The following is a 13,684-nucleotide window of genomic DNA, read 5'->3' as shown; positions in this document are numbered from 1 at the left end:
GCAGAGAGGACTCCTCCTGCTCCACTGAGCAGGACGCTCCCACTGTGTGCATGGTCGGTAAAGGGGAGCAACGAGGGCAGAGAGGACTCCTCCTGGGGCGAGGGCAAAAAGGCAGGACGAAGGAACAGATCCATCAAGCGCTCAGGTGTGAAGAGAAAGAGAGAGAGAGAGGCACTCTCAGGTTAAATAAATAAAAATAGTAACAACATTAATATCTTCTACATTTTGCCAAATTCTAACCTGGGGGGAGGGGCTGGAATAATCCAGGGGGATGCTGAAGAAGCAGATACCTACACTTTATTCTGGATTATGGGTTATAGTACAAATTTTCTTTTTTCACTGCCTGCGGGGAGAGTTAGGGCTCTGGGTGATTTTGGTGTTGTTTCCCAAAAGAGGGCAGAAAGCCAAATAAGTTTGGGAACTATGTATCTTAACATGGATCACAATCTTCAGGTGAAAAGGTACTTTTATAACTATTCGCCCATTTCGTCCTCACTCCGAGGAGACAAAGGAGAGGCAGCAGGACCGGGAGGCTTCGATCAGAAAGGTCCTGTCGTTTTGAGAACGGCACCTCTGCAGAAGTAGCTTGGCCCCTTCCTAGTTCAGAGCTCATTCACCACAGGCGTCTTTCCATGGGTTTCACATCCTCCTTAGAATCATTCAGCACCTGCAATGCATGGTGAGGGCCCAGTTTACTAATTTTTATGCTCAAATAAGGATGGTTAGGTTGGACTCCGGAACCCTCTGAGAAAGACTGCCACCTAGAAAACCCTAGGGTGCAGTTCTCCCCGTCACATGGGTCATTATGAGTCAGAATCAACTTAACGACCCCCAACAGGGCCGGAATCCTTACCAATCTGTTTGAGAAAAATGCTGCTGCACGCTCCAATCTTTCAATCAGAAATAGCAGCTACACCAAACAGAGTATGTCCCACGGTCAAGTTGCAAGTTCGTTTAAAACACACAAAACAAAATGAAGTCACTGCCGTCAGGTTGATTCTGATCCCTGGAGACACCAGAGGACGTGGAGTAGCTGCCCCTGTGGGTCACAATCTTCAGGTGAGAAGGTACTTCTACAGCTATTCGCCCATTTCGCCCAAAGGCTTCTGAGGCAGTAACTTTTTACAGGAGTAGAGTTTTTCCTAAGGAGTAGCTGGTGGTTTCAAACTGCCGACCGAGCAGGTAGCAGTCCGAAGCATGACTCACACAGAGGGCAGCAGAAGGACATCGGGCCTCCACTCAAGTACCCCCTCAACGTAAGAACACTTTCTTCTATTGAATTGGCATTCTATGATGCTCACCTTCCCGACACGACTGCTGAAGACAAGCGGGTGAATAAGCAAATGTGGTGAAGAAAGCTGATCAGGAGGTGCCGAAGGGATCAGTTATCAGGCATCAAAGAACAAAAAAATCATATCGTTGTGTGCTCACCTCCATGATACGATCGCAGAAGACAAATGGGTACATAAGCAAATGTGACGAAGAAAGCTGATGGTGCCCGGCTATCAAAAGATATAGTGTCTGGGGTCTTAAAGGTTTGAAGGTAAACAAGGGGCCATCCAGCTCAGAAGCAACAAAGCCCACATGGAAGCACACCAGTCTGTGCGATCATGAGGTGTCGAAGGGATCAGGTATCAGGCATCATCAGAACAAAAAATCATATCATTATAAATGTGGGGGAGTGTGGAGTGGAGACCCAAAGCCCATTTGTAGGCCACTGGACATCCCCTTACAGAAGGGTCTCGGGGAGGAGATGAGCCAGTCAGGGTGCGATGTAGCAACGATGAAACATACAACTTTCCTCTAGTTCCTAAATGTTTCCTCCCCACCCCCAACCCCACCCCAATATCATGATCTGAATTCAACCTTGCATGTCTCGCTAGACCACAGGATGTACACTGGTACAGATAGGAACTGGAAACATAGGGAATCCAGGGCAGATGATCCCTTCAGGACAAGTGGTGTGAGTGGCGATTCTGGGAGAGTACGTGGGTTGGAAAGGGGGAACTGATTACAAGGATCTACATATAACCTCCTCCCTGGGGGACGGACAACAGAAAAATGGGTGAAGGGAGATGTCGGACAGCGCAAGATATGACAAAATAATAACTTATAAATTATAAAGGGTTCATGAAACGGGGGATGGGATGGAGGAGGAAAAAATGGGAAGCTGATGCCAGGGGCTTAGGTGGAGAGCAAAGGTTTTGAGAATGATGAGGGCTATGAATGTACAAATGTGCTTTACCCAATTGATGTATGTATGGATTGTGATAAGAGTTGTATGAGCCCCTAATAAAACGATTAAAAAAAAGAAAAGAAAACTGATGGAATTCAAAATGAGAAATATTGGAGTCTAATCAACAATTTCCAGACAGGGAGGATGCAACACACATTCCTTTTAACAGACAAGATTGCTAAATCCTACTGTGGCCCTTTCTCCTAGATTTCAGGGAGAAAAAAAGACCAGTGGCAGGAGCATGCCGCAAAACCCTGCCAAACCCACCATGTCATGGGTCTACTCTGACTCAGCCACAGAGCAAGACACAGAACTCACGGCGTAGAAGTGCCCATGGGGTTTCCACGATGGTCACCTGTACAGAGCAGACTGCCACATCTCTCTCCCATGGAGCAGTCCGATGCTTAGCCCATCGTGTACCAGAACTTCTCTTCAAACACCCTGGCTTCTATACAACCCCAAGCTTTAGGGGGCACATGCGAGAAAGTCCGGGTTCGAAAAAGGGCTCTGACAACAGGGCTGTGGGGAGCAGGACCCTCTCCTCAGTGAGTGGCCATCTACCACATCTGGAGCTCCGTGCCAGGAACTGACATTCAGAGAGCAGTTATGCCTCCCAAAGACCCTGTCAGGAAGGTTCTGTCCCTGCACCCAGTTTCTGGGTGAGGGGCTCAGGCTTACTAATTCATTACTCACTGTGGGTGTGCTGAAGCTGACTCAGTGACCCCAGAGGACTGTAACCAGGCGAAGGGTCTACCATACAGGAGCACGGTCCCATGGGTTTCCAAACATGGATATCTTTACAGAGGCAGCTGCTGCGGCTTTCGCCTGGCTTGGGACGGCCTACCGATGACTTATCCTGGCACCACAACTCTCTCCGACGTTGGGCTCCTGGCCTCGTGGTCCTTGCTAGGTGTTCTCCAGTCTTAGAGGGGAAAGTGACGTCAGCACAAAAGCAGCCCACAAAACTCACGGGGGCAAAGGTGGGTTTTGAGTTCAGGTCTGTCTGGCTCCAAAGTTCAGATCCTGAACCAGAGTTCTAGGCATATGCCCTCAGCCAGCGTGCTGGCAGCAAGTCCTCGGGCAAAGGCAGAGCACCCAGGAGGTGCCAGGTCCCGGAGAAGAGCCCAACTGAGGAAGAAGAACAATGCCCCATTCCCCAGGCAGGCCTTCATGGCTCCAGGCCGTGTTCATGCTTGAATAAGTCAGTTTAAAAATCACTTATTTGCCATAAAATGGCAAATTTCCTCTCTCTGTTTCACAAACTAATCAGTCAATGCTTCTGGGGTCCTAAATGTTTTATTTAGGTGTATCAGTAGTACCCAATCATGACTATGAAGAGTCTTATTTTAAGTTACAGTCATACACACACACACACACACACACACACACACATACACACCACTGCCATTGAGTTGATTCTGACACATAGCAACATTTCATCTTTCGCCCTGAGAGCAACGTGCAGTTTGAACTTCTGATCTTGTGGTTAGTAGTACAACAATTACCCAACAGCGCTACTAGGGCTCACTCGCTTGCTCTCTACAAAGGTAGATACGCTGTTGTTGTTGTTGTTGCTGTTGTTTGCCATCAGGAAGGTTCCGACTCATAGCAACCCAGGATACAGCAGAACAAACCACTGCCCAGTCCTGTGCCGTCCTATCAATTGTCCCTGTATCTGAGCCCATTATTTCAGCCACTGTGTTGAGAGACACCAAGGCTTACAAAAAAGTTCATATAAAAATGGACTTGGAATTTGATAATGCAATTGTTCCAACAACTTGTACAAACCTCTGCATGTGTATGCATAACCATTTTGCTAGCAATTCTGTCTTCCGTGACGTCTACATAAAATGTTCTCCTTTAGAGAGAAACAAACCACAGGCCCTTGCTCCATCACCAGCAGTGGCGGGCGTTGCAATGAGCATGGAAAACAACACAGAACTAGGGAAGGGTGGCCAGCAAAAGGGTTCCTGAGAAGCTGTCCACGCGAGCCAGCGGACAGAACGGCCCAGAGACATTCCACTGGTAACACAAGAGGTTTGCTTGAAAATTATGAAACAGAAAGAACGCAGCCCTCGTTTTTATTAAAGGGGGAAAATAAGGTGAAAATGAGTATTTAAGGCATCAGGAAACAAAAGGAAAATGCTGAATTGTTCAGTCTTTCACACAAGAGAGCCAGCAAACAGCACTCCGGAGAGGCTTCGCAAAGGGTGAGGTGGAACGTGTGGCCGTGCGTTCAGTCAAAGGGAACCCAAGGGGCACCATTAAGTGGTAGAAAACATGGGGAGTGCGTCTGTGACAATGAAAATCTACACATCAAACCACCTGCCACCAGCCCCCCCAGCGACCACCACATGTACCCTCAGAAGTCACACGATATCTGCAGAAAGAAAACCGGCTTCCAGGGGCCAGACAGGCTGAGACCAAGTCCCAGTGCCCAGCACGCTGGTGGAGAACCACGTGGTGTCCCGTTTCCACAAAAGCACTGGTGGCCAACAGAATGATTCTGCTCTCTCAGCACAGCACTGAACTTCCTGCAAGGCTGTGCCACCTTCCTGATCCTGGTGCTGCAAGACGCTAGGTTGACCTTTTTTTCTTTCTTTCTGAAACTGAAGACAGTTGTAAGACAGAAGACTCCAACTAGAAGAAGACGGTCAGCCGTCAGCCAACCCAACCGGGTTTGTCATGCTGAGACTGTGTGTGGATGCATGTGCGTAGCAGAGAGAGTGAGAGAGCCTGGGACCGCCGTGGCAGTAAACCAAGGAAGCCTTAAATCTCACTAAAAAGGTGTCCCTTCAACAAGTGGAGTTCGCCACCAGAGTAAGGCTCCGCGAGCAGTGAGACAAGCAACCAGACTGGCGGTGTCAACGCAGATTGAAAGCCGCTGAGTGAGAAGGGGGAGAAAGGCCAAGACACCTAACCATGCAATTTCTTATCTCTCTAACAACACAACTCTAAGTGCAACTGTTGGTGTCGGAAATACAGCTCTGGAATTGGAGTCCTGTGAGTTCCGTAGTTATCCTCCCTCCCTGGGCCACAGAATCAATGTGCTGAGTTTACATGGAAACGGAGACGTCTTTAAGAAAAAAAGGAAAGAGGAAGAAGAATTCCCAGCTCTGCATAACCCTCTGGAATCCCATCAGTCACGAAGGGCTTTCTTCCTCCTCCTGGTGAGTCTGGGCTGGGAGTCTGTCTCTGGACCAGGCACCAGGCATGCCTGCTCCGAGTCCTGAGCAGGGCCTTCTCTTCTCGTGGGGAAGCAGGCATGTGCGAGTGGACACAAGGAGAAAGTCTAACTTCCTGTCCTGAGGACTTTACCCAATGAGAAGGGCATGAGGTTGACCCCTGAAAGCCAGAATCCTCTTGCAGACCCGCTCTTTGAAACCGGGGTCCCTGGGATCCACACCTGCAGGAACCGTCTCCACACTCACCACTCTCACCCCTGCAACACCCACACTCCACTCTCCCACCCATGCTCTTCCTCTGCCATCCAGTTCCAGGCAGCACCCCTTTCTTCACCTCATTACCTCGCCAGCCTCCTCTCCGGTCTCCCAGTGCCAGGCTCCCTCCCTTCCTATGCATCTGCCCCAAGGCTGCCAGTCTTCTCTCTGACATGCAACTCTGATCACTGCTCTCTACTTGCAACTCTTCCTGCCTGTCCCTACCCTAACTACCCGCATGCAGGACAAAGCAGACTCTGTGGCCTGGCACATCAGGAGGGTCTCTGAGGTATGGCCCCAGTCTTTCCTGCCAGCATCATTTCCTGCCACTTTCCCTCCCATGATGTTCAGCCTCACGGTGGTCTCCCGGCATTCCCACACGCTGACTGCAGTGACCCCACCAACAGTGCCCTGCCCACCCTCATCGACCTCCTACTCCTACTCCCACCCTCCACTGAGGGGCCACCTCTTCTGTGGAGCCTTCCTGGACTTCTCACTCCCCACTCTATCTGATTTTAAAGCCGCTTCTCTGCCCCCCCTAAAGACAGTGCAGCTCTCTCACCCAGCACGATATATTAGTAGTAGTTAATATATTTTTATTTGTACCTCGCCCACTTACCTGTAAGTTCCTTATGAACAAGAAGCATGTTTCTTTTGTATGCAAAAGTGGCTTCTAATAAATCAATTAATGCCACCAGATGCACGGTTGGTAGACTCCAACGCATCATACCAAGAGATGCCACAGGAGTCAGGGTTCATGGCGGACGTGTTTCCTCGCAAACAGCTCAGAAACTTCCAGAAAGCAGCTGAGAACTCCGAGTCAATTCCATGGAAATGGCCACACCCACCAGCAATGCAGACACGGACCTAGCGGAGCCTCGTCTCTACTTAACCTACACTTTGCTTGCTCTGCTTTCAGGAATCTTCTTTTCTTTCTGTGAAACTGCCTCGTGGTAGAATTGTTAAAAAGATTTCTTGATCGAGTGTGTCTTTCGTGTTTAATGTATAATGTGTACAACAGTTACTGGAAGAGTTTGCTTACCCACTGTGCCAGGGACCGGTGGGGGCTTTAAACGATGTGCATGCCCTGGAAACCAAAACAAGTGGGTAGAGCATGGAGGAATGCCAGCCAAGAACTAAAGTGGGAAGGCCCTGCCTTTACCAGCTTTCTCTCCTTTGCTTTCTCAATGAAAAACGAGGGACTCTTTCCTTACACTGTCACAGAACCAAGAATAAATCCTGTTCAAAACATTAATGGAACAGAATGCACACTTGAAGTCGAAGGAGTTAATGTGCTTCTCATATTTAGGCTGTTCTGTATTTGCTTGGGGCAGACATGCATTTTAAACGCAACTGGGTGTTCCTTGGATTAGGGAACGGCAAGGGATGGTCTTCATTACATGCCACATTTCCTTACACAGATCCCCCAACTTTTGGAAAGCAGTGAAAGGCTCCAATGTAATACCAATATCTCAGAGAATTTGAATTTCTGTGTATATATATATATATATATATATATATATATATATATATATCTCACTGGAACAGGCTACCACATTACTTTAGAAACATGGTCTCAAGGTTAAAACAAAACAATCAGTTTGGTTCATTTCCAGACGGCTAATAAATTTGGAAATTTCTTTTAAGAGCCTAAATTAAACATTCCAATGGACGCGGATAATGCAATCCAAGGGCTTGTTTTCTTCAACGAAAACAAAGACGACTGACGATCAAGCCAGTGCTCCTCCAGGGCTTACAGCCCGCCCCTTCTAAAACCCTGCTCCTGGCCTTCCAGCCACACGGAACTGTGTCGCTTGCCAACACTTTTTAACTCGTGTCTTGCCTGTCTTTCTTCAATACTGAGCGAAAAGACGGGTACAACTGAACCTCTTGGTTTTAAGAAGGCACCACCAGGGAATTTGATTCGCGGCTCTGTTGCTGCTGCTGTTAAAATGAATAATCACTGTCTTTGTTTGTGCCTTGCTCTGTCCCAGAAAAGATCTGAGACCACTATAATAATTACCTAATTAGTCATTCTCCAGCCCACCCCCTTCTCCTCTTCTTTATGAACCAACATTTTCATGCTGATCTTTTTTTAATGAGGAGCAACCATCCACACAGATTTATCTCTATCCCTCAAAGAGGGACGACGTTTGACCCATTCATTCAACAAACATTTACTGAGTTCCTGCTAACTAGCTGGCCACGGTTGTCACTTGAGAAGCTTAGAATCCAGGGGCGATGAGAAGAGTAGGAGCCGATTACAACGGAGTGCAGCAATGACAGACTGACTCTGGAGCAGGACAGACCTGCGGGATCCGACACGGGCTGATCATATTTACCGCAACATATTGAGCATCTTCTCCACTTAACCAACACTTTGCTGGTTCTGCTTACAGCGAGCAAAGCTTCCCAGATGTGACGTTTGTTGACAACTCGAGGAACCGAATGCCACGGGAAGGCAATGTGGATACCGAAATCACCAAACCACAAGTACCGTCAGCCATAGAATGTATCTGAGAGTCAATTCCCCATGCCAGCTGAGACGAGTGGTTATTTTACCCCAAGTACTATCGGTCCATAGAATGCAGCGGTTCTCAACCTATGGGTCGCAACTCCTTTTGGGGTCCAAGGATCCTTTCACTGGGGTCGCCCAGTCCATAATAATGGCAAAATTACAGTATGAAGTAGCAATGAAAACAATTTTATGGTTGGGGAGGTCACCACAACATGAGGAACTGTATTAAGGGGTCATGGCATTAAGAAAGTTGAGAACCACTGATCTAATGTATCTGAGAGAGCCAATTGCCCATTCCTGCTGAGACAAGTGGTTACTTTACTGCTGTCCCCATATAGCCCAAGATCTGGCCACAATTCACCTTGGGTGCTAGGTTCCATAACAGATTTCCAGTTCCATTTATTTCTAAATAAGGTATTCTGCTTTCTTCTGCCCTGCTTATCTTACCTGTTTCCCAGCTATCCAGCAGATCGCTTTTGCCCAATAAACATTGACCAAGAACCTCAACACACAAACACACTCACTGCTATAGTTGAAGGTGACTCACAGCGACTCAGCAGGACAGGGTAGAACAACCTCTGTGAGTTTCTGAGACTGTAACTGTCTAAAGCAGTAGACAGCCTCCTCTCTCCCCCTTGGAATGCCTGGTAGTTTCAAATTGCTGACTTTTCGGATCACAGCGCAATGCATCACCACTATGACACCAGGGCACCAGCTAGTGCTTGATAAATACTGAACCCAGAGGAGGGAGCAGCGAGGTCCCACACCGCAAGGGCCACACAATCACAGAAGTGTGAAATGAAGAAAAGCCACGCCACTATCCATTGTCCAGTCCACTCCCCAACACCTCGCTTGCGAAATAAACCTTCTCACTCAGAACTTATCTTACGCTTGACACAGTTCTCTATGCCCTGGGTCTGCCATGTTCTGAAGGCAGCAGCATGGGTTCTTGAAAACCATGTCCCTCCCCCACAAGTTGTATTCTTTCTCCCTTTCCTTGTGAGTATTCTCTCTCAAACAGTACATTTCCTGCTTCCAGAGAATACTGATATTTTCTTAACCCATTTCTATAGATCACTGCGGATATACAGCCGCAATGCTGAAACCAAAGGTAATAGCATGTTCTGGTCATTGACGCTTCCAAAAATCACTGGATATTCTGCAAGTTATTGGATGGCTGGATGAAATTACTTTTCAAAGCGTCTTCCAATTCTGAGATTTCATGATTCTATAACATAAGCAGAGTCCTTTTTCTTGAAGGGTTATATCTGGGCAAAATTATCCCAGGCTAAGGTATCATTGTAAAGGAAAAATATGGGTCAGCATTTCAATAATATTTGGTTTCTCCAAGTGGTCCAACCTAACCTCACTGTAAATGGACAAGACTGCAGATATCCATATAAGTAAACCAGGCCTGGAGCATACTCGCTGTTATATTTTTCAACCAAAGACAGATCTTTTCAAGATCAACTGAGAATAAAATTTAACAATCAAAAGACATTTTTTTAATGACCTAAATGTTCTGGATGGCATAACACTTGGAATCTGAACTTATGTGCTTATTTCGCGATCCTTCTCAAAACTACATCTTAATCAGGTCTGAGGCCTAAATGTTAGAAAATACAAAACTTTCACTCGTTCACTTTGGCCTTTTGAACGGGCAGATAAACATGTCACAAGAGCTATGGGACGCTGTGCTCTATGTAAGCCCACGCACATCTTTATTGTAAAAATCCATCCCAACAAAACCCACCCAAGCCCTAGAGTCGATTGTGACCCCTAACAACCCTCCAGAGAGCTCTGAGACGGCAAGCCTTTCTGGAAGCACACAGTCTCATCTTTCTCCCAGGAAATGGCTGTTGGGTTTGAACCTTCCACCTTGCAGTTAACAGCCCAACACCTACCCACAGTGCCATCAGGGCTCCTCCTGCTCACATTAAAAATGAGTAACCTATCAATAGGCTGCACATCTTCAAAACAGATTTCTCAAGCTTGAGTTCAGGAGAAAAGCAAGCCACCTCTCGCCAGCATCCCAACTCAAATAGTGGGGAATAGTGAAGGAGAAAAGCAAGCCACCTCTCGAGTCCTAGTCCAGCAGGTACGACATCGAGGGGGAGTCCGGGTTCTGTGCGCCCATGCTCTCTTCCAATATTCTGGAAATGACCTAAAGCTCCCATACAGTTCCTACAGTCGCAGCTAGCTATCCGGGTTTCAATTCAGCTTCCATAACTTCCTAGATGTGTGGCCTTGGCAAGCAATCTAACCTCTCTGGGCATCACTTCCTCAGCAGGATAAAAAGAAATCATATTGCCACTATCTTCTTTATAAGGTTGCTGCCATACTTTAATAGCATTATTATCTTTACCCCTCAGCTCATCTCTGGGTAACTTCAAAGTGATGGCTTTGAAGAAGGGGCTACCAGGATGTAGGAAAACAAGCATGAGGCCTCCACTTGGTCCTAAAGAGAAAGGTTTTGTAATTGCTATGGCTCAATTGGTTGAGTCATTTAATTAAAGTCTGGAATTTCCAAGACTGAAACAGAGCTTCCCAACAGGACACCAAAGACAGAAAAACATGTGGGATCCTAGTCAGAGAGTTCTTAACAAATTGTTCTTGAGTCAGCAGAGGGGTAGCAGCAAAGCACGCTCTGTTGACCGTGGAAGGAGCAGGAGCAAAGTCCTCCGTCCACTAGGAGCATCATTTGACATTGGGCTCACTCCCAGGACTGCAGATCTGCTAAAACCAGGGGGCCGAACAGTAGAGCTCTGTGTCCAGAGTACACGTGTGTGCATGTGTGTGTGTGTGTACTCATCTAAGGGTTAACACTTGAACACACTGGGAGAGGAACAGAGAAGAGAGGAAAGGAAGTCCCATAAACAGAATATTGTTGCTAGCTGCCATCAGGTGGACCCCGGGCTCATAGCAATCCCTCACACAATGAGGGGGGAAAGGGTCCTGTGCGATCCCCATGACTGGCTGGGGATCGGGCCATTGTGATCCAAAGGATTTTCACTGGCTGATTTTTGGAATTTGATCACTAAGCCTTTCTCCCTAGTCCATCTTAGTCTGGAAGTTCTGTTGAAACACACAGTCAGCAGCTTAGCCACACACACCCCTCCACTGACAGGCGAGTAGTGACTGCCCATGAGGTGCATTGGCCAAGAACCATAGCCAGGTCTCCAGTGTGAGCAAGAAATTCTCCCATGGGGTCACCACTGCCCCTCGTGAAAATTACCAAGTAACTGTGTGCATCCAAATGAAGGATAATTTGTATGCTTGGATCCTACAGAGTTAGGCCCATGATTTGCTCATGTCTTGCTATTATATTTGTTTACAAACTACAACAGAGGAACGACCCAGCACCAGAAAATGCAGTGACCTTTTTTCAAAGGTAGTTGAAATGGTACAGAGCTTGTGACTCATTCTGAAATAAACAGAGTGGCCAAGCCACATCAAGACCACATTTAAATAAAAATGCACATACACAAGGACCACAAGTTAAGGGGTGGTTTGTCAGAACTCTATTTCTGTTTTTCCTGTCAGGTCTGCTGGGAACTTCATAATTAGTTTTGACATCATGGTCTAAGGAAGGCGCCCACTGGGTCAGTGGACACCTCTAGTTTTCACAGGAAAGGTCTGTCCCCTTCGGAGCCACTGTTGCACGAGTCACTCAACGTTCACTGCCCCTGGTGGGTGGTGCCTCAGCTCAAAGTACAGTAGCAGAAAAGCCCTGCGCTGAAGCAGCTGGAGAGGCCCCAAGCAACGAACGCCTGCGTCAGCAGTCTGCAGCAGAGGCCATGTCTGCCGTCCACCCTGCCTACCACGCTGGGTGCTCCAAGTCACACAAGTCTCTGCACAGGCTCTACGTAATTTTGTTTCCCGTCCTCCTCTGCACTTCACGTCTGAGTGTTGTTCAGAACATTCTGAATTTTCTAAAGTCAAGCCAATCACTTCCTATGCATGTGAAAGCCGGGCACTGGATAAGACAGACCGGAGAAGCATCTACAAATTTGAGTCGGGATGCTGGCAAAGAATATTGAGAGTACCGTGTCCTACTGGAGGAACGTACAGGCAGAGCACTCCTTAGAACCGAGGTTGGCGAGCCTTGGCCTCAGGGACACTGACACGGTATCGGAGAGATCGGGGATATCACGCTGGGTAAAGCAGAGGGGTGGCAGGAAAAGAGAAAGACCTTCAACCAGATGGATTGCTACAGCGGGCTCCAACATGACTCTGCGTTGTGCACAGAGTGGCCATGAGCAGAACATGACTCGCTGGTGCCTAAAAACCCCAACAGCATGATCGTCGGCATTGCGCTCGAGCCCGTCTCTGCAAAGGTTGAGGGTGGGCAGAATCAAGCCCAGCGAAGCCATAGCCCACCCCATCTCCTCCATCAAGTCCACCCTGCAGAGAAGTCAGCCTACATCCTTCTCCTCCTCACGGCGTTTGCTGTCATCTCTTCCTGGGTCACTTCTGGCCCCGGAACAAAAAACGGTTTCCTTCTTCCACATGCTGATGTTTGCCGACGTAGGGACCCTAGCACAGAACTTTCCACTTGTCATAGTTAGGGCGTATTGAAGGATTCCCCGGGCAATCACTAACAACTCAAATTACCCACCCGATATTTAGAATTGCTCTTACAGAACCGGGTGTTTCTCCAGAAAAGGCACCTCCATGGTGCCGCTGACGAAGTGTTGGGCTGCTCACCTGAAGAACATCACTCGATCCCACCAGCCACCCGCGGGGACAAGATGAGGCAGTAACTGCTGTGAAGCCCACAGGCGTGGGAGCCCGAGGAGGAGTTAGACTCCCAGGACCACCAGAAGTCCGAACGGCTTCTCTGAGAACCCCCACTCTACCGTTAGTGTTGGGGGCACTCAACATGCACTTGGCACCTCCAGTGAGGCTGCTAAGGGCAAGCTCAGTCGTTCAAAGCCACCACCAGCTCCCCGGGAGAAAGATGGGCCTCCTCTCCATCTCAGAAACTCACAGGGGGCAGTTCTAACCTGTCCTACAGGCTCCTGATGAGTAGGCGTCAACTCAATGGCACTGCGTTGGCTTTTTTACAGGCTGCAGAAAGGATCTAACAATAGGAAATTTGCCACACACACACACACACACACCATGTGAGCCATTTGGTTTGGGAGTCCCCTGAGCACTATGGGCACTTGCCAGAAGTTCCAGAGGAAGAGAGTAGCTACCAACATCAATGGTGGGGGCCAAGCAGGTGTCAATGGGGCAGAGTTGCTTCTGGCTCTTGTCTAGCAGTGTGTTGCTCTTGGAATCTACTATTCTGTGTGTCGCTTTCTGCCACTCCACTTGCAGTCTCTTTGCCAGCACCTCTCGATGCTTCTAAGAGGTTCTGAATTATTGACTAATGCAAGGGAGATGCTTTGGAAAACAGCAAGTCCAAACACAGACCTGTAGAGGCTAGTGCAAACACTTGGTCATCAGCAGTTTCCTTTTTAAGACCAAAAGGAAAAAGATGAG

General features: G+C 48.0%; 1 protein-coding gene across 2 annotated transcripts in view; it reads right to left on the bottom strand.

The window, feature by feature from the left end:
• The window catches only part of RGL1 (ral guanine nucleotide dissociation stimulator like 1), a 362,525-nt gene that overhangs the window by 141,536 nt on the left and 207,305 nt on the right, over positions 1 to 13,684 (bottom strand). The window lies entirely within an intron of this gene.

Source organism: Echinops telfairi, unplaced genomic scaffold, assembly GCF_000313985.2.
Source record: "Echinops telfairi isolate 266 unplaced genomic scaffold, ASM31398v2 ScPeMD7_7424;HRSCAF=8462, whole genome shotgun sequence".
In the NCBI taxonomy this organism is placed as follows: Eukaryota; Metazoa; Chordata; class Mammalia; order Afrosoricida; family Tenrecidae; genus Echinops; species Echinops telfairi.
This window is presented reverse-complemented; position numbering and strand designations above follow the sequence as displayed.